This window comes from Triturus cristatus, chromosome 10, assembly GCF_964204655.1.
Source record: "Triturus cristatus chromosome 10, aTriCri1.1, whole genome shotgun sequence".
In the NCBI taxonomy this organism is placed as follows: domain Eukaryota; kingdom Metazoa; phylum Chordata; class Amphibia; order Caudata; family Salamandridae; genus Triturus; species Triturus cristatus.
The window spans coordinates 639,428,565-639,454,352 of NC_140593.1; the positions used below are offsets into that span (position 1 = coordinate 639,428,565).

General features: G+C 42.7%; 1 long non-coding RNA gene across 1 annotated transcript; it reads left to right on the forward strand.

The window, feature by feature from the left end:
* Window positions 1–8,962: 8,962 nt before the first annotated feature.
* Window positions 8,963–25,157, forward strand: LOC146789834 (uncharacterized). The gene is made up of 2 exons (XR_014969871.1): window positions 8,963–9,298; window positions 24,708–25,157. It is a non-coding gene; the product is annotated as an uncharacterized LOC146789834 (long non-coding RNA).
* The last annotated feature ends 631 nt before the right edge of the window (window positions 25,158–25,788 follow it).

Here is a 25,788-nt window from a genome sequence, read left to right on the forward strand (position 1 = left end):
TCAAAGTTTTGAGATGATGGCTATCATAGCGCAGTAGACTGTTGCGATCAGTGGGTTTCTTATATAGTGTTGTGCTGAGAGTACCATCAAATAGTGTGATGTTCAGGTCCAGGAATGGTATTGAACATTCTGATATTGTGTGGGAAAACCTGAGAAATTCATTCTGCTCATTGATCCATTTGATGAAATCTACACAGTCAGTACGTGTGCCATGCCAAAAGATCGATATGTCATCAATAAATCGCTTCCAAAGTGTGATGTTATCATGGAAAGGATTCGAGATGTTGAAGATTACATCTTTTTCAAAAGCTGCCATATAGAGACACGCTACACTAGGAGCAAAGGTGCTCCCCATCGATGTACCCTGGCTTTGATGATAGAGTTGTTTATTAAATTCAAAGAAATTCTCAGTCAAAGCCAGGGTAGCACAATCAACAATAAATGTTATGGGCGTAGGTGACGACCAGTTGAGTGCTCGTAAGGCTGATTCAATGACAGTCAGGGTGGCCCTCTGAGGAATATTAGTGTGGAGGGCCTCTACGTCCAGGGTGACCAGAAAGTCAACATTGCCTGTATCTGTGAAATGGTCAATGATCTTAAGGACATCAGTAGTATCTTTTATAAACAAGGGGATGTCTCGTACCAAGGGTTGAACAAAATGATCACAGAACTTAGACAGAGGCTCGAGAAGCGAGCCAATGCCAGATACAATCGGTCGTCCCGGTACCGGGTAGTCCCCTTGTGAATTTTAGGTAGGGTATAGAAGAATGGGGTCCTGGGTTCTCAAGCCATCAGGAACTCTGCTTCTTTGTGAGTAATCCAACTGTTGGATTCAGCCTCATGTACCAGAGTGGTAATGATAGTGTTGAGGCGCGGGGTGGGGTCGGACGTGATAGGAGTGTAATATCTCCCATTTGACTGTTGGCATCTGCACTCTTTCTCATAATCAGTGGTAGACTGGATCACAATAGCTCCACCCTTATCTGCCTGTTTAATGGTGATTGAAGTATCTTCTGAAAGGTTCTTAAGTATGAGGGTTTCTTGTTTAGTAAGGTTGTGAAAGGGTGCCCCCTATAAGGTAGGTTAAGCTCTTTGATAACTGCTTTTTCAAATGTAAGGACCTCCACTGGGACCATACTATTGTGTGGGGTAAATGTTGAGGGGTTTCTCAATCCTGAGTCGCCCTCTTTCATGAGTGGTTGGTCCTGAAAAAAGGATTTTAATCGAATCTTACGAAACAGATTGTGGACCTCACAGTGATCTCCAAAACGGTCCACCCTAGGGGTGGGGACAAAACCCAGACCCTTTTGTAGTAGTGATTTCTCAGGGGCTGTAAGGATCCGGTGTGAAAGATTCACTACTAGTTCCTCTTGTCCTTCGTTCTGCTCCTGGTGTCCATGCCGCTGGTCGGTGGATCTTGCTAGTGGACCTGTTTTTGTGCACCTCTTCTGTTGCGCCCTCTTCCTCTGCCCCAACCTCTGCCTAAAAAAGGTTGGTTATTGCCATTAAAGAACTGAGGAGGGCATTGTTGATATTGGGAAACTGCCAGAAGGGTGGTGGCGGACCTTGAAAAATAGGGGGGCCATGAAATGATGGACCATTGTAAAACCTATTGGTACGCTGATTCCTCCTAGAATTGTTGCTGCCCCAACTATTCGTGCTGGAGTTGCTATCACTAGAGTCTCTCCTCTCTGAGGTGTCATCAGAGGAGTAGCCTGTTTTCTCTGAGGTGTAGTCAGCTTTGAGGTATGGATATACTTTTTCCTTATCAAACTTTTGTATATCCTTCTGTAGTTTGGTTATTTTTTGTTTCATTAAATAGTCTTTATTCTCAGCGATCTCAGCGTTAATCTCTGCAAGTTTGGTTTTATACGCCGTGATCTGAATGGCTGTTTTCAAAGACCCTTCAGCGATTTGAATCCTCACGAGGATGGCATCAGCCAATCTTCTCGCGGTATTGATTATTAAGACTAGCCAGTCCCTAGTACATTTCCATGCCACTAGGGACCATTCTTTCTTGAAAGTGGCATCATCCAGAAATAATCTAGGGAAATTATTGACAATAAGGCCTGAGGGTGCTATGTTAGCCCGCAGGTATTCTGTTATGTGTGCCCTATGTAACGTTATCTTGAGCCACTCCTTTTTAAGGTGGATTAGGGCGGTCCAGTCATCCGACTGCGAGCCTGTCGCTGCATTACCATCAGCCCCTAGTAGGGCTGGTGTCCTATCTAAAATGTCCATAACTGCATCATCACTAAAACTCAAACCCTGGTGGAAATCCATAGTGGGTGAGTAATAAAATGGAGAAGGGAAGGTGGGCCAGTCAGGATTATATATTATAATCAGCTGGTAACCTAAGAGTCCCACGGCTGAAAACCCGTGCAAATGTATTAACAAAATAGGGACAGGGGGGTAAGTTTAATGAGGTCCAGTGTACATACCCCGTCAACTAATGATGCAAAAAGGTACAGAGTTCCTCTGGCAAAGAAAAGGGGGTGGGAAAGGAAAGTGTGTTGTCATATGTCAAAGAAAATGGGGCCTGGTCAACAGTGACACAGGTAAAGAACAGAGGGGGGAAATCCCTTGTTGGAACTAGGGCTCTCACACACCCAGCAAGCTAGGTGTCATGCTTCATCATTTGAGCCTGCCCCTCTTCCGGTCGGCGCTGCAATTCCTGACGGGCTCCCAATATTGGGGCTCTTTGGCGGGGATCTCTTTGTTCCTGCCGAAGGGTGCAGTGGGGGTAAGGGGCCCTAGGATGTGTAGATGTGAGTGAATGTATAAAATAGGTACTGTTAGTCCACACGTGAATTTTAATAAAGTGGTAAACAGCCTAACTAAAAACAATAGGAATTGAGGTGGGTATAGGCACTAGTAATTTATGTGACTAGTTATGCATGCCCTACTCTCAAAAAGATCGACATGTTTCGTGCCATGGTAGCCAATGGTCAGGGCACTTCCTCTGGATCAAAAAATAAGAACTATCTACAATACTAGGTATGTGAACAATCTACATACCCATCAGGTTCAGTGAGGTAACCTACAAAGAAGGAAAAAAAGAAAAACAAAAAGGTGACAATAAACAACACATCATGGTGCACTCACATGATGAAACAGAGTCCTATCATTAGGAGGCAGAAGGTATCCGTAAGGATAATGAGGAAAAACAAAGGAAGGATAATGTGAGGGTGCGCAAATGTAGCAGTCACCCAGGGTGAGAGTAAAGGGAAGGTTTAGGGACTTGCAAGTGGGTGCGCTTGCCAAGTCGACATGGCAGTCCCAGACTGCACACAGGCTTTGCAATGGCAGGCCAGAGTTACACTTTACAAGCTGTTTGCGTGGGTGGCACAATCCAGTGCTGCAGCCCACCAACAGCATTTGATTTATGGGCCCTGGCACTCGCAGTGCACTTTACAAGGGACTGACACATAAATCAAATCGGCCAATCATGGAAACACCAATCCATAACACATTTTACTTCAGGAGCACTTGCACTTTACCACTGATCAGCAGTGAGAAAAGTGCGCAGAATCATTACACCAGCAAAACAGAGTCAAAACCAGGAGGTCAGAAAGCAAAAACTCTGGGGAAACACACCAAAAGACGCCAAGTCTAACAGTTTCCAAACCAGGGTATAAGCAAAATCCAGGGGAAGATTGTAAGTTTTATCTGGGCTTATAAGGGTGCAAGGCTAGCTTGGAAGAAGCATAGAAGAAGGCTAGTTAAAGGAGGGTTGGCACTCCCAGATATTAATTGGTATTGTGTGGCTTTTCAATTTAAGAACATCCGATTGCTGCTTGGAAAGCTCGACGATTCCACATGGGGAAGACTCTTGGGTGAAATGACTAGGCAGGATGGTGGGGAAGGTTTCCTATACAAATTTAATGCTCCAAGGTACTTCAAAAAGTCAGTTTAAAAGTACTGTGCTTTGCCCTTCACCTGTAGTATAAAGTCAGGGGTAGATGGGGATTAGGGTATTATTCTGACTTTGCTCCAATTTGGAAACCCCTTGGGACCCCGGTATGCCTTATGGACAGCCTAAGTACTCCAAATAGAAAGGCGGGCATTACAAAATGGTCAGATTTGAAAACATCGGGAGGGGTTCACCCCTGGGAAGTTTTAAGAGCAAAGATTGGAAGAGATTTCTCCAAGTTCAAATACATACAATTAACTTCTTGGTTTACATCTGAAAAGAAAGAAACCTTAGAAGATTGGGAGTTAGAGCAATCTCTCCAAGATATAAACCTAAAGAGCAAAGAAATCTCTAAATGGTATAAGAAGCTCTTGGAGGCAGACGATAATGAGTGTCTGCCGCTGCACGCGGGGTAGAACGGGGTCTCCTTCGAGTGTGACATCGCAGTTGTATGTGAAAACTCCCTGATGCTTCTATATAAATTTATAAAACCGGCCAACCTGAAAAGAAATCATTTTTTCATTATCAACAGTTTGTATTGGACCCCAGCAAAGATAGCAAAGTTTGCTCCATCTCCCCCTCCCAAGTGTCCAAGATGCGACTATATAGAAGCAAATGATCTTCACGTGGTTTTTGAATGCCCAAAACTGGGAGGCTACTGGAAGGGAATCGAGAATGCCATTGGTGGGATTTTCAGCAGGGAAGTTACCTTGAATGTGATACTTGTGTTATTTGGCGAAGATGGCAGGAGCAGTACGTTGCTGAAACATTCACACAGAGGCCTATTGCTCTATCTTATACTGATAGCCCAGAGAGAAATATGTATTAAATGGTGAGATCCCCTACCCCCTAGGTTGGAAGATTGGGTAAAAGCAGCTACCAAAACGGCCCTTCTAGATCAGGGAGCAGTGAAGGAAAATTGCCCTTATATTTGGTCGAACTTTATATCATGGTGTAGAGACTTGGGGCTGAATTAACACCACACGGTCCAATGATGACACCAAGGTACCAACAAAGGTGCGGGTCTGCATTGACTAACAGACCAAAGCAAAAGCAGTGGCCGTGGGGCACAGAGGTCGCAAGGACGGCTTTGCATGGTACTGCAGATGTTTTTTGGTGAGATGAGAATACAAAAAAAAAAAAGAAACTAGCCCTCTTAAAAACGAAACCTTTGCCAATGCTTGTTTAGATATTAAAAAGATTACGCATCTAAAAAGCAGGGCTGGATTAACCAGTAAGCAAAATAGGCACGTGCTTAGGGCAACAAGGGAAGGGGGGCACCACAGAAATTTTCCATTGCCTGATTTCCCAGGGACCATATGCTGCAAAACTGCAAATGTTGCAATTAAAAAAGTAGAAGAAATCTTTTTAAATATAAATAAAATGGAAATATACAAAAAGAAACATTATTTTCCATGTTACTGTAAGTTTTGTTTAATTTCGATTTTTTTTACGGTTGATTAGTGTTTATATTTGCAATTTTATATATATATGGGGATATCAAAATCAAGTGCAGAGGGCCTCTAAAGGTCTTAATCTGGCCCTGCTGAAAAGACTACTAGTCGAAACTGTACAATCTTCATCACATAAGTAATGATCAATTAACAAGTAATAAGTATAGCACAACATACGTTGAATGCTTCTATATATGTTGGTAGAAAAACAGAACTACAAAGAAAAAAAGAGGTATGGGGGCTCAATTTACTATAAAAAGTAATCCGATTACAGGGTATGACTTTAGCAATATATTTGAAGTACTGTAATTCAAATACTGCGTTTTGATTATTTTTCGGGCTGTGTGGCTCCAAACCCTGAATAATAATTTTCATCTATTAAGATATCTTGCAGGCGCCATCAAAGTTCACTAGTAGGAACGACAGAAATAAAAACATGCATCGATTTTGTGCGAGTTTTTGGCGAGTTCGTTTTCACCCACCCAGAGACTTGAAAAGTTAGATTAAACAACGCCCAGCCTGTAAATTATGATAAAGTAATGATGATGCGTTCAAACGCCCTGCATGAGGAGTTAGGAAATATTGATAACTTATCAAACTGCACTCGCTGTTCTATTGAACGTCAATGCCCACGACCATGTTGTAGAAAGGCCTGGCTAACAGAATATGGTGTACAATACAGTCACATTTCGTGTATAACATATTTGCAGTAAGCTGCAAGCTTATAACTAAAAACACTCTTAATTCAAAAGGTTCTCTCGAAACAGTATCACATAGGGCCCATTACGAGTGCCTTGGAGTTGGCACGGTCTCCCAAAGTCACCGATACTGGGGTATGGAGGTACAAAGAATGATGTGTGGGAGCCGGGAGATGACCTTAAAAATAGGGGGGCTTATTTACAAGCCCCTTGCGCCACTTTCGCGTCACTTTTCACATGTTAAAAATGACGCGAAAGTGGCGCAAGGGGCTTGTAAATCTGTATTTATTTGTGAATTCTGTAAAACTCTGTGTGTCTTCTTTTGTTACTTCAGAGCACTATGGAGAGGGTCTATGTGATCTGATCAGTTAGGTAGACCCCATCTCATGCAGTGGAATAACGGAAAATGATTGACTCCTCCAGCAGAATGTGATGAGGGGCCCATAAGTCTCTCTTACATCACAGAAATTCATTGGCCTTTGTCTGATCGGGCTCTTTGAAGGGTTGAGGGGCCCATGAAGGGTTCAAGCGCCCCTGTATGGCTTTGCCTTACGCTCTAATCTGATTATATGATTAAATCGTTTTTGAGGTGTGCATTTTTTTACTAATCTCTCCAACTACATTGAACAATATCTTAACAGTTTATTTGCTCGCCTCATCATATCAATTTCCACCAGTTCAAAATCATGAAAGAAGAGAATCCAACCTGGCTCAAAAGAAATGTAAGGATATTAAATGTATTCCTGCACAGTGGATTTCTTTGTTAGAGAACGTGATTTTCACATGCTTGACTATCTTCTCTAGTTATCCTATTTTCTGGATTTGTAGACCACATCGGATGTTCTTCAGTTGTAACCCCTTTGGGGGCATGGCAAGGGAGTCGTTTTTTAAATCATGTTATTTTGGCTTAGCTCTTGATTGCTGGTGTTTCATAACCTAGGGGCATATTTATGAGAGGCTTGTGATGGTGTTGCGTCACGTATTGTGATGTAACTGCGGCACAAGTAGTAAGTCATATTAATAAAATAGCATATTTGCAAAGGGATGCATGGTGTTTAAAATGCGCTGAAAGCAGCTGCATTACACATTTAATGTAGGCAATATAGGCGCTGCAACGTAGTGGTATTTATGGGTGTACCACTGTGTCACGCATCTTTCGGTAGGAAAACACAAAGCTTAAAATACTCAGAATTGTTGTGCATCGGCAAACCAGTCGTAGGAAATGATGCATGGATATAGTATGTAAATACCAATATACTAGAAAACTTTGGCAAGCACAACTACACCACAGAGTCTGTAATACTGCAACTGGGAGTAGCTAGGAGACCACCATCACGTAGGCAGAAAAGGAGGATGGAGCTTGTTTTTGGGCAACGCATTTCCCTTGTTGACCTCAGGGAGGATGAAGTCATACAGTATTACAGACTCAAGAAGGAGTCCATCATGGAATTGCTAGAGAAGATTACACCAAGTCTCCAGCCACCAACTGCAAGGCCCACCAACATCCCACCATGCCATAATAAAACTCATACCCTAGTATTTTCTCTTCCCCAAAACTCAACAACAATAACTGGCTACCAAGCAAGGATTTTATGCCATGGCAAATTTCCTCATGTTTTGGGTGTAATTGATTGCGCACATGTGCAATTGGTGCCCCTGCTGCAACATCCCACCTGTACAGAAACCGCAAGCACATTTACTCCATCAATGTCCACGCCATAGTGGACCATCAGAGAATGTTCATAAATGTGCTGGCTAAATATACTGAGAGTGCAATTGATGACTTCTTCTTCCACCACACTACCATCAACGAGCAGTTTTAGAATGGCAGATATGGGAATGGCTTACTCAAGGGTAAGGAAACCATAAGTATTCTTAATACCAACCAAGAAGTTGCAATGTATGACAAAATAGCCATCTCTGTGTTTGTGTATGAATCTAATCACATATGCACATTGTGTGAATAACTTACTCCAACATGTAGACAATGATGCCCTATTGTGTCATTCCCTCACTAATCCTGCATGGAAGTAGGAAAGAAATCAGTTGTGAGAAATATTGTGTCACCTCGCACTGTGTGAGTGGACATAATCAACTTTTCTTCACTAGGTGGCAAATCAACACACAAATCATGTGGTTGACAAGTAAATTCAATATGAGCTGAATGGGTATATATTGTCTATTGTGAGATGTGTACTTGTTCAGTCTTAGAAATTAGTTAAAGTTCCACGAAAATAACGGGTGTCTAACAAATTATGTGTTCCTCAGTGAATTTGTCACACATGACAGAATATGTGTATGTTGACCAAAGTATCAGGAGCACTAATGGAAGAAGAACACTCTCTTGCCACATCAATCATGTCATAATCAAGGCATATAGGGGCTGAATCGCCTACAAGGCAAAACACCCTACATACATATGAAATATAAGTGTTATGTATAGGTAGGTAGAATAAAGTTACCTTTATCTACATTATTGTCCTATATGAAAATGGCCTACATTACCATATCTATGTTTCAAACTAAGTTCAGCACTACACCTTGCTAAACAAAAAGCATAAGCTTTTGTTTGATGAATACCTAAATAATTATCCATGTCACATGTTGGACATTCATTACATGTACTAAGCAAATAGAAATCCTAAATTAAGTAAACAAATCAAAGGCACTTCTAATGTCATGTAGGTAAGTAGGGACGTTATAGGTGACAAAAGGACAAATGTATGTATGAGTGTCAAATATGTTGGCACTGTCACAAACTGTATGGGGCTGAATATATGTAAGAGATGCCTGTTGCTTTTGTTGCTGGCTCTGAGGCCAGGTGGATGACTCAGTGTCCCAGGACGCTCTACAGCCAGCGAGGAGGGGCTTGGCCACACACCTGTTGCAGCTTGTTGCAGCAGTTCTTAAAGCACCTTCGTTCTTCCCGCAGAGTGGGATGCCTGCTGCTTCTGTTGCTGGCCCGGTGGGGGACTCACTGCACCAGGACTCTCTGCAGCCCATGAGGAGAGGATTGCCACACACTTTTTGCAGCTTGTTGCCGCAGCACTTAAAGCACCTCCATTCTTCCCGTGGCACGAGCCACGCATGGGCCGTGCCCGGGCAAAGGGGGGGCCACATCCCCCCATCTGCACCCGTCCACATCTGTTTGAGGCTGGGCTGGGCCATCTCTCTTGTCCCTTTGTCTGAAGACAACCTGCTGCTTATATTGAAGAACTTCTCACACACCGCAGGTTAGTGGAGCTATTGCTTACCTGCTTTCTCCCTATTTGTGCCCCCTTAAGCTAGCAATGGGGAAAAGGAAGACCTTGCAACTGGTCAATACAGAAGGCTCCTCTAAGAAGAACTTTATTGCAAAATGTATATCAAGCGCAATTGGGGTTAATGAGCATGAGCTTGATGATGTAACTGTCCAGAATAATAATGCTACTGAGGCTACAGGCAACCCCCTAGTCATTCAAACTGCTGGTGCCTTAACACCACTTGATTGGCAACCTGCTAAATTCATTCCGTGGCCAAGTAGGAGCAATCCTTGTGTTTCTGTTCTTCCTCCTGTAATTGATGGGGAGGAGTCCACAGGCTTTGTTGGGATTAGTGATTCCCTATGCATTTACCCAGCCGCATAGAAACCCAAATGTACAGAATGCACATATAAAGTTCCATCCAGGAAGGCATCTGGGAAGCAAATTTCTGCTCCAGGAAACCTTTGCAAGGAAAAAAAACTACCTAAAGTCCCTGTACTGGGTAGAGTCCCCACATCCACCCTTCTTGCTCTTGAAAACTGGAAGAACAATTGTGTGGCTTTATGTCAGAGGTGTTGAACCATCTTGGCACCATTCAAACAGGCCTAGCTCCAGGAATTTTTATCTGGATTGGCCAACGGTGCATTCAGGTGGGCCATGGCGGACCCAATTTTTGTCGCTTCTGGAGGTATCCTTCAAGCCCAATATTACATCATATTTACTTGCAACCAGATACCATGATGCAAACATGATTAGATTCTGTGTGTATACAGAGCATGTAGAACCTACGGTAGTGGTAAATTGAGCAAAGATTAATTTTAGGGTGTAGGGGTGGATAGTGGTGGGTTGTGGCAAAGGGATGTAAGCGTGAATATAGGGTTTAAGGGTTGGGTAGTGGTAAAGGGATGTAAACATTTTGTGTATTGTAGTCTTAGTTTGCTTCCATCAAATTAATTAGACAAACACCCGGAATACCAATGATTTGTGATTTTAAAGTGTAGGACTGCAAACAATGACTGTAATTACATGGAGGGAAGTCGTCAACCTACACACAGGCGAATGCTTCTGGTACGTCCAGATTTGCATAGGAAAAAAATCCTAAATGAAATGGGCCTTAAACAGAACTGTTGGTATCGGGATTTAAATCATCAACTCTCCAGGCTGCAATCCTCTTGTCCTCTGCACAGCAGGGGACTCCATATTATGTGGAAGTGTTAAAAATGCATTTCTACCCGCTCAGACAATTGAGTTAAAGGAGTAAGGAAGGTAAGCAAGAATAGGTTAATATAACAGAAACTGCAAGAACTGGTAGCAAAGCAGAGACTCAAAAAGTGAAAATGTGCAGAAGAAAATCCTCAAGATCAAATATTCAGGGTCCAAAAGAAGTGGGTGAACTCAGGATAAGTACTGTCTACCTCCAAAGAGTTCCTACCCCATAGGATTCAGGAAGTCATTTAATCATAATTACCAGATGAGGCTGCTCAATAAGATGCCACCTAACATCACAGACAGAGAGGAGTCTTGTTGCGGGCAGCATAGCACACAGCCAACCGAATCATGCTAGCTCACTCTGGGTTAATCTCGCCTTTACTCTATTAGTGCAAATATTGCAGTGATGCTGGCTGTGCAGTAGAGTAAAAGGCAACTCCTCACCACCAGCACCAGGCATAGAACTGGTTCACAGGTCAGCCTATATCAACTTTAGGGTGTTTCCCTCTTTCACAGGAGTTGGTTGATACTTACCACAGTAGATCAAACCATAAGCCCCTAAGTAGGAGCGATGATCCTCCTCCCAGATTCAAGCAACCTTCCCTTCCGTAATGAAGTGCAGATGGTGGCCACTGATACTATGTTTAATGAGCCGCGCATTCCCACCAATCAGCGTCCAAAAAAGCTGATTAAAATTTGTCTGTTCTACTTATGATAGTGTGTCAAATTTTTCATTGATAAACTCCAATTTTCCCTCTGTAATATTTAATTTGAGAGCTGTGTTCCAGAGCACCTTAATTCTGCATATTTCTATTCTGGGTTCCTCAACCCTTCAGAGAGTCCTATTCATGCCAAGGCGAATGAATATCTGTGAGATATGGGAAGCTCATGTGCCCCTCCTCGCATTTAGCAGATAGGCTCAATTAATTTATATTACATCACTGTGACTGATCTGGCTCCTTCGGGGTTCAGGCGATCCCACCACACCAGTCTACCGACCTCACTGCAGTTCTGAGAAAGGTATAGTGTTCTCACAACTCAAGGCCTCCAATAGTTGCGGAAGAAGTCACAATGTTTGGCTATTATTATAAACTTGAAGAAAAAAAAAAAGCCTCACTTCCAAGAATTTTCATCCCTAGTATTTGTTATTGGTGTAGCCAGTGTGTCATGGGTCCTGTTTGAACTGTGAAATACCTTAATAATCGGGAATCTGTGACCCTCTCTTGCCTCTAAGCTCCAATGCTACTACACTTATTGCACTCTGGTGTCTCTTGTCTTCTGCTTACCAGGGTACCTGTCCTACAGGGTTTGTTGGACTGGAACCAAAAAAATAGCCAGTGTTTACTGCAGGCAATATTTGTGGCAATATTGGGGAAATCAACAATAAACACCAGTCAACCAGACCACACAATAGGTCTACAAACTGCTAAAAACACACACACACACACATTGACTTGTCATACTAGCCCGTCGGGCACTACTTGATTGTCCTATAGGCCAGTTTGATCCTACTGTCCTATCCTCACCCCAACATCACTGGCTTTCCCTAGTTTACACCCAAAGCTTCCCTAGCCTCCACTCAAAGTATCCAATCTCTCTAAAATAGATCACTTCCTCACCGTCTATATCCTGTAGCTCAATATTCAAACATTTGGGGATGTTACATTTCCCACATAGAGTTGCTGTATAGCCTGTTTTATGCAAGCCTCAGTGGAATGAAAAATGTCCTAGCTATTGTAAAGGAAAGTTTCAATTCTATTAAGGACAGGGACGCTAGGATAAGGCTCATTCTTTCTCCATTTTATTCAAACCAGCAGCCATCATAAACAGATAAACAGACTACATTTTCCATGAAACCAAGGGAAATAGAAACAGAAAAAGTCCAACAGCACTATCCAATCCCGCGCCAGGACATCCAATGACTTCCCCTTGAGGATGCTCTACCTTCCTCTTTCTTCGTGCAACCACATCCAGCCATTCTTCGGATTACTCTTGTTTACTGGTGTCTGTAACTAAGCCAAATAAAGAAAAAGGCTGCACCTTCTGGAATATGGGACATGCACATCCTTAACAACAGTGGTTTTTCACAATCAAAACAAGGCAAGATAACAGTCATGTTAGCCATGAACAATCAGGAAGGAGTGGAAAAGGAGTTACTCCCCCCACGTGCATAGTTATTCTGGGAGGGATGTCAAACAGGTGGGCTAATTCTCACCTCCGCGTCCTTAATAGAATTGAAACTTTCCTTTACGATAGCTAGAAAATGTTTCATTATATGTCAGGACCGGAGGCTTCAGATTAGATTAGTTTAAACCTTGTCCACCACCAGAGATTCCAGTGATAACAGTGGCTTGAAGTAGAACTGTTTAAAGGTGGAATCGGAGGACTAGTCCACAGCATTAAGGATATCCTGCAACTGCCCCCCCAACGAATTTGGCTTTTGAAGCCATCGTACCCCTGACAGAGTCAGCGCCGAATTTGGGAGTTCCACTGGCACTGAAGGAAGCATCTTTGAGGGGAAAACATTGGAATCGTAAGGTATGCATCCTTGAGATCCAGGTGGACCATCCAGTCCTGCCTCTGCAAAGATCCCTGAGGAGATGAATACCTTCCATTTTGAAGTGGCGATAGACTAGCCACTCATTGAATTTCTTGAGATTTATGAATGGGCGATAGCCCCCATTGCACTTCTCCACTAGAAAGATGTTGCTGAGGAAACTCCATGGGTGAAAGGTTGACCTCACAATTGCCCTTTTTTTGCAAGAGATCTGCAACCTTATTGTCTATTAGGTCCCTGTGTTCTTTCAGGAAAGATAGGGGTCTCGGGCGCAACAACTGAGTAGGGTACTTGAATAACTCTATCTGGAAACCTTGTATCGTCTGTAACACCCAGGCATCCAAAGTTAAAGAGGCTCAATTGTGAATAAAACAATGTAGTGTGCCCCCAATTGTTAAGTTCCCTGACTCCTGAACTTTCTCCTTGCTGACTGTTGAAGGATCAATTTCCTTGTCCTCTTCTGCCTCTGCGACGTGGGTGCCATCTGGTGAAGTAAAAGTTCTCAAACATGTTGGGGTCCTGCCATTGACCTCTTTGTGGTTTTGCAGGTTTATATGAGGCATGCTTATAGGAACATCCGGACAAGCGCCCCCTGCCACAACCGGCTGCGCCAAAAACATGCAGGCTGAAGATGCATTTGATGGACGTTTAGGCCTTGTCAAGAGAGTTGAAAGTGTTAACAAACTTGCCCAATTTTTTAACGAAGGAGTCCTTGAAGAAATTTCCCTCCATGACCGATCCAGCCTCCGAGGTGGCCAGGTTCCAATAACTTAGGGTAAATTTTTATTAACAATGATCTGCGACGCTCGGTAGAGATGGCCGCATTCGCATTCCCAAGGAATATCACTGCCCGCCGCGCCCAACTAGAAAGGGTCTCCGGGGAAATAAGTGTGCCCGAGGACTTGGCATCCTCCACCAGATCCGAATTTTTTGCTAGGGGGCCTGCCATGTCCAGGAGCTTATCCTGGCATGCCCTGCAGGACCGATCTATGCACTTCTTAGGGTCCCGGATACATTTTGCCAGGAACGTGACCATCTTAGGGTACACTTCCGGCGTAAGGGCAACTTTCTCCTCCAAGGTCGGTCTCGGGCATTCTGCTCACAGGCAACTCCTGACCTCCTTATCAAGCAGCTTACGGAGTCTGGCGACCATGTATGCTGCTATCGTAGGTGCCGCAACCCATTCTGCTGACCTTGAGTGTAAAAGGTCATCAGGGTTCAACATGTCACCACCTGCGTCAGTGCCAATGGCCTGAACTACCCTAGATGAGTGCCAAGGCCTACCAGAATCACCATCTCTGTGGAAGGTGTGGGGGGCTTGCCCGGATCCCCCATAGGTAAAGCGTTGGGGAGTCTCGAGGGTCCCGCCAAATCCTCCGATGGGCGAGCGGGGTCCGGTGGGGGCTGTGCATACATGAACGCCTTCTTCCGCCACGCAAATGCGTCAGTATCCACACTAGCCTCCTTGACGCGCTTCCTTTTGGGTTCTAGGGCGGAGGTGGAAGGTTGCCCTGGAGGTGGGGGATACTGAGCCCCGGACAGGTCTTCCCGTGGGACAAGGGTTTTTGGCACTGGTCCTGAACTTGATTGAGTTTCCTCTCCAGGGGCGCTACCACCTGTGAGACCACCTTGAGGATGGAGGAGTCCATTCCTTGACAAAAGTGGTCATCAATGGGTAGATAAGTAATACTCTCCTCCTCCTCCTCCTCCTCCTCATAAAAACATTGATCATCCTAGTCCTCCATAACACCTGAAGACTGAGGACTGTAGACAGAAACGAGGATGACTGAAGGGGCTAACCTGTAATATAAGCAACCCTTAGGGTAGGAAAAAACGGGCTGCGTATTGCGACCACTGCAGAGCAGAAAAATTGGGACCCCCTCAAATGATTAATTAAGGTCAGGGAGAAGAGGGGTAAAAGGAGCAATCATACTATAAAGACTCCCTCATGACCTTTATTTCTTTCTCATATGATTCAATTGAATCCAAAAATTGGGCCATAAAAATTATAATATACTACAGAAACATCATTATTTTTTATGTTTTTATTTATTCCTTTTTTTTAAAGATGAAACACTTTTCTTTAATTATCAAAACTTTATCAATTTGTAATTTCTTTGTCATAGACATACAATAAATATGCTCAACACATTTGTCTCTAATACATCATGTCACTTATTACCATAATGTAATCCCTAGGAAAGGCTAAACACATCCAAAATGTTTTTCTTTTTTTCACATTCTCTCATACATACATACCAGTTCGATCCACATTCGTACTACATTCATAATCACAACCACAGAACTCAAAAGATGAATGGGAGATATAAGAATGACAGTAATCTCCTTTCACCAACAGGACAGCTGCACAAAGCAGGATATAGATGTCAGTGGTCAATTGTCGACGCGTTTCGGTGGCGCAGGAGAAGAATAGCCACCTTCATCAGGACCCAATAAATAATCAATCAAAAATAGCAATACCCAGGGAGTACCTAAAAAATATATATAAATAAAATCAGTAATCAGCCCAAACACACCCTATTAAGAATTTTTTTTTTTTTCAACATGTTAGGCGATAACACCATGGACCAAAAGGCGTACCCTGCATATGTTCATAAAGAAATGATTTACCAATAAAACACACCCAGGTACTTTACAAAAAAGAGAGATAGTTGTTGTATATAAAGTGCTTTCAAAATGAAAGTACATCCTGCATTGTTTCTTTTAAAAAAAATTATCCTAATGATAATTAACATCTCTAAAAGACAAACTATAGTCCCAAAACACCAAGAACAAACCCCCAAGTGTATCAAGACCATCACTAAAGTGAAAATCAGAACCGTAACATTTACCATATGTGCTTGAAGGAATTATATTCCTCAGTGTAAGACCTTAAATTCGAAAAAAACATACTTGCTATCAACTTAATTACTGTCTATAATGAAATCAGTATCGCCGTCCTTTATTTAGTGTCATTGGCTATTGCGACCACTGGGCCCTGCTGCTAATGAGGTTGATCACCTGCCTGGGCTGGTCCCTTGTAAATGAAGATGGAGTCCTGGTGTCAAGTTCCAGGCAGGGGGCTCTCAAGTTGGCACCAAGCGTTAAATGCTAAACAAAATAAAAGAGGAAATCTTCCCCTGTGTGTAATGCCAGGACACCGTGTCGACGCGATCCTCTCTGAGTTAATCACTAAGCAGAAATGAGGCTCGCCGGCTGCGCTGGAGGTAACGACGCGCTGGGCGTGTTGCAATTCGGGTGCGGTCCCCTAGCAGCGGGAGGGCGGCACTGCGCAGAGAGCCTGCCACAAACAGTGCGGTCACGAAGAAGGCAAGAAACGCTCCAGCGGCTGTTAGAGGTGAAAATGCACAGAAAAAAAATGCCAAGACAAGCAAGTATGCCTAATATTAAGAGTGCGCTCATGCAACAAGGACAGTTTTAATCTCAACTACGCTTGAATAAGAAACATCGAAACAGAGAGAACAATTCACTTGTCTTACTGCTGCTGGAGCAGCGAAGAAAGAGGAGGGTAGAGCGTCTTCAAGGGAAAGTCATCAGATGTCCTAGCATGGGATTGGACACTGCTGTTGTACTTTTTCTGTTTCTATTTCCCTTGGTTTCATGGGACATGTAGTCTGTTTATCTGTGTATTGCTGGATTGAATAAAGTGGAGGAAAAATGAGCCTAATCCGAAACCTCCGGTTCTGACAATGTCCAGGCTAGTACAAAATGAGTAACATCACCTAGGGTCGGTATTTTTCCCCTTTCATACTTTAAATCGTAAATATAAGAAGAATGCTATTTAAAATATGTTCACATTCCCACATATGATCTGATTGGTAATTAAAGTAAACAAAATCAGAAAGGGAATGTTTAAAATGAAAACAAATTATTTTACATTAAGTTCTATTTATGGATCATGTCCAAACCTTTGCAGAATCTCAAAAACTTAAACAGTCAGTATTTTTTAGAGGGAAAGATGTCAGCCCGAACCACAGACCACGCATGATCTTATAAAACAGTAGCTGCAAGGCTCATCAGGGTCGTTTTAAGGATTTTGGGAACCCTGGGCCAAATGCATTTTGGGGGCCCTTGTTCGGAACAACTTTAATTTTATGATCTAGTTTCAGCTCTTTCATGCCCTCCTTGGTCAAATTCTAAATGTGTTTACATCTGATATTCAGGGATATTGACGGGTGTTTTCAATATTGTTTTCAATATTGTAACACAACAGCAGTTCACTAATATTACTGCAAATAATCTTTGTCACACCCTCCCATTTCTCATATCTGAGGTCCTGTACTGATCTAAAAGAAACTTTTTTATGGGTGTTGCATGAAACATAAACTCATTTTGTCAGCAACATGTCTGTAATAGACTCTCACACATTAAAAATAAATGATAGAAAAATGATATTTACAACAATCTGTTTACAAATGATTCAAGGTAATCAGGACAAGACTCTCTGCAGAACATAGCTGGCTCTGTCAGGGGGCCCCTGAAAGGCTGCGGACCTGGGTCTGAGCCCACTTTGCCCATGCCTTAAAACGTGTCTGGGCTCGCTAAAGGTGAGAGGCTATCTCATGCTTAATTTCTGTCCTGGGGGGGGGGGGGCGACTGGAGTGAAAGTTGTGGTTCACACAGTAGCATGAGTAGCAGGATGCAGCCCCAAAAGGGCAAATAAAGTTATGCTATAGCCGAAAAAACAAAGAGCTGCTGGAAATCTAAATCTCCCGTTTTGAGGCGAGGAAAGGATTTATTCCCCTCACCATGCCCCTAATGTGCCTTCACTAGTGGGTAGAGATAAAGCCCACCACTCCAAAATGAGAGGAGCAGTTGGGTCTCCTTTGAGTCGGAGACTCTGTCCCAATCTCACATTTCCAGTACCAAGAAACAGGAACTGGAAAACACCACAATGTTCAACGGACGGCCCAGAGCAAGTTAGAAGAATTTAGCAGGTGCATTTTTCACCATGATTGGGAGGGCCAAGGGTCATGTTTGGGTGAGCCTGGCCCACCCGCTAGAACCGGGCCTGCATTCAAAGCTTTGTGCTGAATCTTCACTCCACCCAGGGCTCAATACTGTTGCAGAATATTACTACCCCCTCTTATACTATTAGAGACACAATACCGCCTGCCCAATTAAGGGCAGAGTCGTTGAGAACAGCTACTTCTGTGCAGGCTATTGCAACCTGGGCTTCTACAGTTTCTCCTAGGGCCTCACCAAAGACACCCAACCCAACACTAAAAAGGTGGGATGCTCTCAAAGAGTAGTGAATCATCACGCTTTGGACCTTGCACCTGCTGCAATGCCATATACTACTCTCCTCAAAGGTTTCTTCATCTGCTCCCGGAAAAGAACGAAGATTTTGAGCAATTAAATAATAAGGTAACCCACTGGCTTAACTCACAGCTAAATGGCGCTTTGGTCGTGCACCGTGATATCATGGCGCAACAACCTGCCTGGATGGGAAAAAGCCCAAAACCAGACAATTTTGACTGTGTTGTCATTCATATAGATCTGAGACCATGGTCAGCAGTCTGTTTTCCAGGCTTTCTGACACACCTAGGCTCGTAAGCTGTGTGGAAGTGGTCTTGTTGGTGTTCTTTTATAGGTCTGATCCCCTCCTAAGCATCCAGACTTCTAGGGTTCGCAACTGTTATGGTGTTTCCGGACAAAATTTCCCTCTACCTCTCCATAACAGATTTGCCCCCCTAGACACACTTGACTCTGGGGATTGAAAAGTAACTGGCTGCAAGGATACTCATGACCCACTGTGCGGCAGCTTTTCAAGGAGCCATTCAGTGCTTTGTACACCCGTCCCTACAACTGACTATGCTGCCATTAGCTCTGTGGCTCTGAACGACAAGGGAAGCATGATGACCACTGATATAACGCATGGACGGAAAAGTAGCACCTAGAACATGATTAGTTTGGGACAATTCTCAATGGTATGACACTATTGCTGTGTGAATATCAAGGACCCTCTGTAATTCCTAGGACAGGGCAAAGCAACAATAGAAAATATAATTCCTAGGACAATATGTAAAAACACAATACACCAAATAACATACAAAAATGTGTTCAAGAACAATTTATATATATCAAAAAAGTAATTTTCAGTATCTTATTAAAATGTCATCAAATTGACAAAACAATGAGTGGCAAAATTATGATCTTCAAAAAGATCATAATTTTGCCACTCATTGTTTTGCCAATTTGATGAAATTTTAATAAGATAATGAAATGTAATAAGGATCAATTAATGTCATCAATTTGATTTTTTATTCTAGATTATTAATGTGTTTATGATTACAATTACTTTTATTGATATATATAAATTGTTCATGAACTCATTTTTGTATGTTATTTGGTTTATTGTGTTTTTACATATTGTCCTAGGAATTATATTTTCTATTATGACACTATTGCTAGCTATGACCCTATTGTCCTTCAAGAGATTTGGCTTGTAAAACCATGTCACATCCAAGGCTTTGTATCTTATTTTACACCAGGCTTACCGAGTCTCTCGCAGAGCCAAAGGGGGTCTGTTAACCTTTCCGAGGGCCCATTTAGAGAGTGGACTTAATTCACAGCAATTTTCAAATCTTTTGGTTAGAATGTCAGTCAAAGAATTTGTTGATTATTAATATGTAAAATAACGGTTTTGATTCTTATAAGTGTGCAGTTATTAACACCCTGAGAAGTGTGTTTGAGGATGCCCTCTTAGGGCCAAGGGTTTGTCCTTCTATTACTTAGCTGGGGGACTTTAATACTCGTTATTGCAAGTTAGGCGGCACAGTGACCTGAAGTCGCAGCGATATCCACGGTGAACCCCTGACGCACTTTGTACGCAACGCCTATGACTACTCGTAAAATATCACTTGCTATTTAACTCCTCTGCCACTGCTGACTATCCCAATCTAACTTTGATTGGCAGAGATTGTCACAGCATCATTGATTTCATTTTGTTTAGTTGGCATCTGTTAGGGACACTAACAGGGTATGAGGTCTAGGTTAACGCCATTAGTGACCATAATCCTTTAGCTGTGTACCTTATTGGTTTTGATCGCTTTAGGAATGGCTGAAAGACATTGACATCAACTGATGTTACTAAAACAAAGGTGTTCTTTACAAATGGTCTAGAGCCGAAGAGGCACAGTTGTTCACTAACTCAGTACGGAATAGTAGGGATTCAGTGTCCTCATGTCTGGATCCAAGCGAAGAACCTTCTGTCATTATGTCCTCATTTGAGGCCCTGTGTAATACAGTGCAGGAACATCTCACTTTTCAGGTTGGCATTCGCACACAAAAAACTTTCCGGTGGTTTGATACAAACTGTACCAATAATAATCCACATCTGTAAAGCGCGAACAATCACCCGTAAGGGTCTCTAGGCGCTGGGGGCCGTCGGAAAGATTAAGCAAGCTATTGCCCAGAGTCACATAGTGCTAGGCTAAACTGCCGCTGGTGCCGGGAATCGAACCGTGAGCCCCAGATTCTGGAGTCAGTCACCCTGGCCGCGGCGCCACACCTCATTCAACCAAAGCATGCCCTGCCCTCCTCAAAGCAATGAAATGGGTCCCTCGTGACAGTGACCTCATAAGATCAAGCCGTAGGCTCTCCAAGCATGTCCTGGAGGCAAGCAAGAATGAGAGTAGGGCAGAGACATTTGATTCACTGCTTGCTGCTAGTATTCGTGGCAATGCACGGCCTTTTATGTAGTGATTGACGTCCTTTTTCCAAAGGCTCACCCGTAAGTGAGAATGCCTTTGCTGTTAACCCCACTAGTTGGGTGGAACACTTTAAAGTAGTCTTTGATACTTCCCACCAAGAGTCTCCACCTGAGCACACTGCGACAGGCAACTTGGTCACTGTAAATGGTGGACTGGCAATCCAGCTGGAGGAGGTCAGAATAGTTATCAGTAGATGCCCTATTGGCAAGGCGCAGGTCCTGACGGAAAACTGGTCGACCTTTTTAAAGATAATACTGATTTTTAGGCCCCTTATATCTATTGTCCTGAACTGTGTTTGTATCATTGACCCCCTAAAATTTTGACCGCATTTTGTATTTGTGCCAATTTTTAAGAAGGGACAAAGGGAGCCCTAAGTGCTATTGTTTCAGCCACCTGATAAATTCTACATCAAAGATCATGGGCAGAATCATTTTTGGGCAGCTGGAGACTTGGGCCCTGGACATTAACATTTTGTCAGATTAGCAATTTGGTCTTAGGGCATGTTTGGGCAAAATGGAGCAGTGCCTAAACTTACAGCTAAATATCAATAGATAGACTCTGACTAAGCACGGATAGATCCACTTTGCCTTTATGGACCTAATGTGCACCTTTGAACACATGAACTGCACCAAACTCTGGAGTATTATGGTGGAAATGGGCGTTGAGCCTGCCCCGGTAACTTTTCTGAGAAATTTACACCCCAAAGTTACAGCCTCTGTTAGATGTAGCCCTGTGGGTGAACTTACCGATTGTTTTCTCCTATCAGAGGTGTACAGCAGGGCTGCCTTCTAGCACCTTTTTTATTCTCACCATATACTAATGGTCTCGAAGAAGTCAACCTAAATGCTGACGTTCCACAAATTGGAACTTGAGTGGTTCCTGTACTTCTTTACATGGACAACGTTGTTCTAATTGCTAGGCCCAAACTTGGTTGTCAGAAATTCCTGGATTGTTATGTGTGACATAGGGACCGACTGGAAATGACTGTAAAGCACTCAAAAACCCATATAATGCCCTATGTCACAAGACCTAAGAAAGGTAAAACTGTTTTCATAAATACCATTGAACTTCAAACAATCTCGGGGCATATCAGCAATGAGGCGATATAAAATTATCGCCGCTTTTGCGTCCTTTTTCGGGCGAAAAGCGGCGATAATTTTATCGCCTAATTAGCAAGGTCACGCTATTGCGTGAAACCTTGCATTAGCACCCGGATTCTTAACGCCCAGCTTTGCATCTCTAATGAGATGCAAAGTGGGCATTCCTGACCTGACATGACTGGAGAAATGTCGATAAGCGACATTACTCCTATCATCAAGCCCCTCGCTACTTTCCTTACGCCTGCTTCAGGACTGACTTAGCCATGATTATCGCTGGGTTTCCAGCGATAATCTCACGTTTGGCAGTTAGTGCTAGGATTTTTATTGCTTTTGAGATAAGTGTTGCTAATAGCACGCTATCTCAGCGATAAAAATCCACTTTAGCCGGCGATAATTATCCTAGCGCTAAGTGCGCTTAGCGATAATTATCGCTGGTTGTTGCTGATATGCCCCCTCATTTTTTCCCTTCCTTGGTATACTCTTCGACGGCCAGTGCTCATGGACCAGTTAGGTATTGTTACTGAAGCCACATTTTCCCACTCTTTGGAGGGCTTGTTCAGGTTCACAAAAAACTGGACTCTAAACCCCCCAAATTAGTTTTTGGCAATATGCAAAGCCAAATGCTGGTCAACTACTAAGGGCCTCATTTATGAAAAGTATTGCATCACTGGGTGAATACAGCGATGCAACAGTTTTCAGTGCGCCCTCCTTGCGACACCATGGATACTCAGTATTTACTGTACGGAGCTCCATGTCGCAAGGATTTACATGTGCATCAGTATTCCTGACGTATCTGTAGGTGCAAAAGTGTCACATTGCTGGGGTGTGTCTGAAAACAGATGCACCTCCAGCAATGTGTCCTTTCACATCTCGCAAGGACATAAAGGGGCTGCGTCACTTCTTACTCCTGCTGTGAAGCAGGCGTAAGGATTTAACGCAGTGGCGTCCTAGAAATGGCGTATGGAAATCTATTGGATTTCACTGCACCACTACTACGCGCCTTTTTTTCTGGGGAATGCCCACCCTGCATACATTATACCTGACGCAGGTATAATGTAGCACAGGGGTTTACAATGTGACGCATCTGCCTAGATGCGTCAATTTGTAAATATGGCGCAGTGTGGTGCATATTTTACCCTGTCACAGCGTGGCGGCATAAAGGGCTGAAAAATAAGGCCCTTACTTACAGGCATTTGGCTTTGCATATGGTTAAAATACTTTTCATGAACGAGGCCCTTATGGTTTGGGAGTCTAGGGCACAAAAGATTTTAAAGCTATTGAGGTTGTTGAGAATAATTGTTTGAAAAGATTGCTGGGGTCACACAAAGTTATGCAAACTATCCTTGCCATGCAGAACTCGGTCTTGATCATGTCTCAGACCTTTTTAGAATATGTCCCCTTCTGTTGTGGCTGTCAATCTGGGTCAAGCCGGAAGCACACTGTAGCCGCAGTGTGATTAAGGATTGTTTGAGCTTGGACAAGGTTAGTCATACCCCTTGGTTAAGTTATAATAAAAAGATGAGACATATATTAGGGCTTCATGATTTCTTAAACTGTCTGGAGGCTCTCTCTTTAGCAACTCACCAGACACTTAAAATCCTTTATTGGAAACGAATAAGGCATTCCAGAATCCGCACCGAAGCTGACAAAAGTACTGTCTGTATTGTCCTTTGGTTATTGGACCGAAGATAGAACTCCCTCTCATAAGGGTCCGTAACAATTATCATCAGACCCTATTAATTTGGCTGAGGTTCAGCATTCTGCATTATATGTATTCTTTCCCTTACCCTGTTAGCACACCATGGCTCTTGCCTTGTGTCCTTGTGACAATTTTTCTGTGCAATCAACTCTGCAATTACTGTTGTTTTGCAAATTCTACTACCTTTTTAGGAAAAGGTTTTTTATTCCACTTTTTAAGAAGAACATTTCTGATTATAACCCAGCTGTTTTATTTTGCAGAGCATGCCTTCTATAAACACTAGCTTTGCTATTGTCACTTATATTCAATGCATCATCCTGTCTTGGAAAACTGGCCTGTATAGTGATCCAAGGTTTAATAAAGTTTTTTGTTTTTTAATTTATATGCATTTTACATGTCTTTTATGGCTGACAGTCTTTCTTATATGTATTCTCAAGTCGGAACTATAGTGCCCTTTTTTAAACTTTATTTATCTTAGCAAATTCTTTTGCTGCCAACTCAAATTAATAAGCTGTTAGGAAATCCCAGGTGACATAGTGGACCCTTTATGAGCCCTTTTTCATGGACTATTCGGAGGTTTTGTGTTCCTTTGGTTTTGTCTCAACTTCGTGGCACTTTATTGTTAATAGCTGCAATATGATTATAATGTATCTTATACATTTGCACTGTTACCTGCATTTATCTTGTTTTTAATTTCTATAATGTGCACTTTTATGGTTCATCAAACTGAAATAAAGGTGTGACTGACCCTGACTGATGTAAGAGATTCTGATAATTTTTGTAACTTTCCACGCATAGTGAGTGCAAATGACATAGAGCTGTTAAGAATATTCCAAAGTACTTATCATAGTATTCTACTGCCCAAACATGACAATCAGCGTGTAGAAGTGTCATATGTCTCAGGACATGAACAATATGTGCAATGGCACATAGAACTTGAAGATACATGTGTAGAGAAATGGTCAACAATATCTAACATTTATCTGGTAAAAGTTAAAGAAATGCGTATGAGTTTGCCATCATAGTACACACACATGGTCTGTTAAGGCTAAGTAACAATGTACAAAATCAATTACTGTTGTCTTTTTACACTTTTCAGGATACCAAGGATATGGGTTGTAGCCATCGTCATGATCTCATTCAACAATCCACATATGGAGGCAGAAAAACGATTTAACACTCCACTGACTAAGACAAGGAACGTTGTTGAGAGGAGCTTTGGGGTCCTAATGTTGAGGTTCCAGTGCCTGGACATGTCAGGGGGAAGACGTTTATAGTCATCCCCTATGGTGTATACAATCACCCTTGTATGAGCAATATTGCACAATATCTGCTTAAAAACAAATATGCTGTTGGACTACAATCCCAAAAATCCTGAGGAATTGAAAGAGGATTCAGATAGTTATGGAGATATCCTGCACACAATGGCAGGTCGGCAGAGACGGGACCAAATTGTGGCCAATTTGTTTTCTTAATTAACAGCACTTGATGGTAATAATGCCAGAAAATATGTCAGCGTATCAACCAATAAATACTTTTAAAGAACTCATACATTGTGTTGTGTATGTGTGAAAGATAATGTAAAAATCTTGCCTCTCACATCTTCTCAACTAGCTGGAAGCCTCAGCGTGTATGAATCCTGTTGTCTTAGCTGTTGATCAACGTTGGGACATAACTAAAAAAAAAAACATTAATTGCAGCAAGTCAATGTGTTGCATTGTACTGCATGAAAGAGGCAGGGCAGGATTGCCACATATATAGATAGTAATGGGCCATTCCTGTCCTCACACACTTAAGCAGTGCAGTGCAGCACAGCAAGCTGTCTTTCTGTGTTCTGTAGCATCAAAGTGTGTTTCATATGGTACTCAGTGTATAATGAATCACAAATCTCCCAAAAGGGTAATCCCCGAGGCAAACTCTAATTGTAGTTTGACTCACGTATGGACTAGCATGCACAATGACAGCACTTTGCAGAAGCAAATGTTGCAGCAGATACCATCACAGATCCTAGGTGGCAGTTATGGGCAAAGATCTAGTCTCAGGTGTAAATGTCAAAATGTCATTTGTAAAGAATGCATTCATGCATGCTTGGGGATACACAAACTAGCACACATGTAACACCTTTCCTGGGCAGAATAATGTACATACTACATCTGCCACCAGTTGGCAAAATACACATT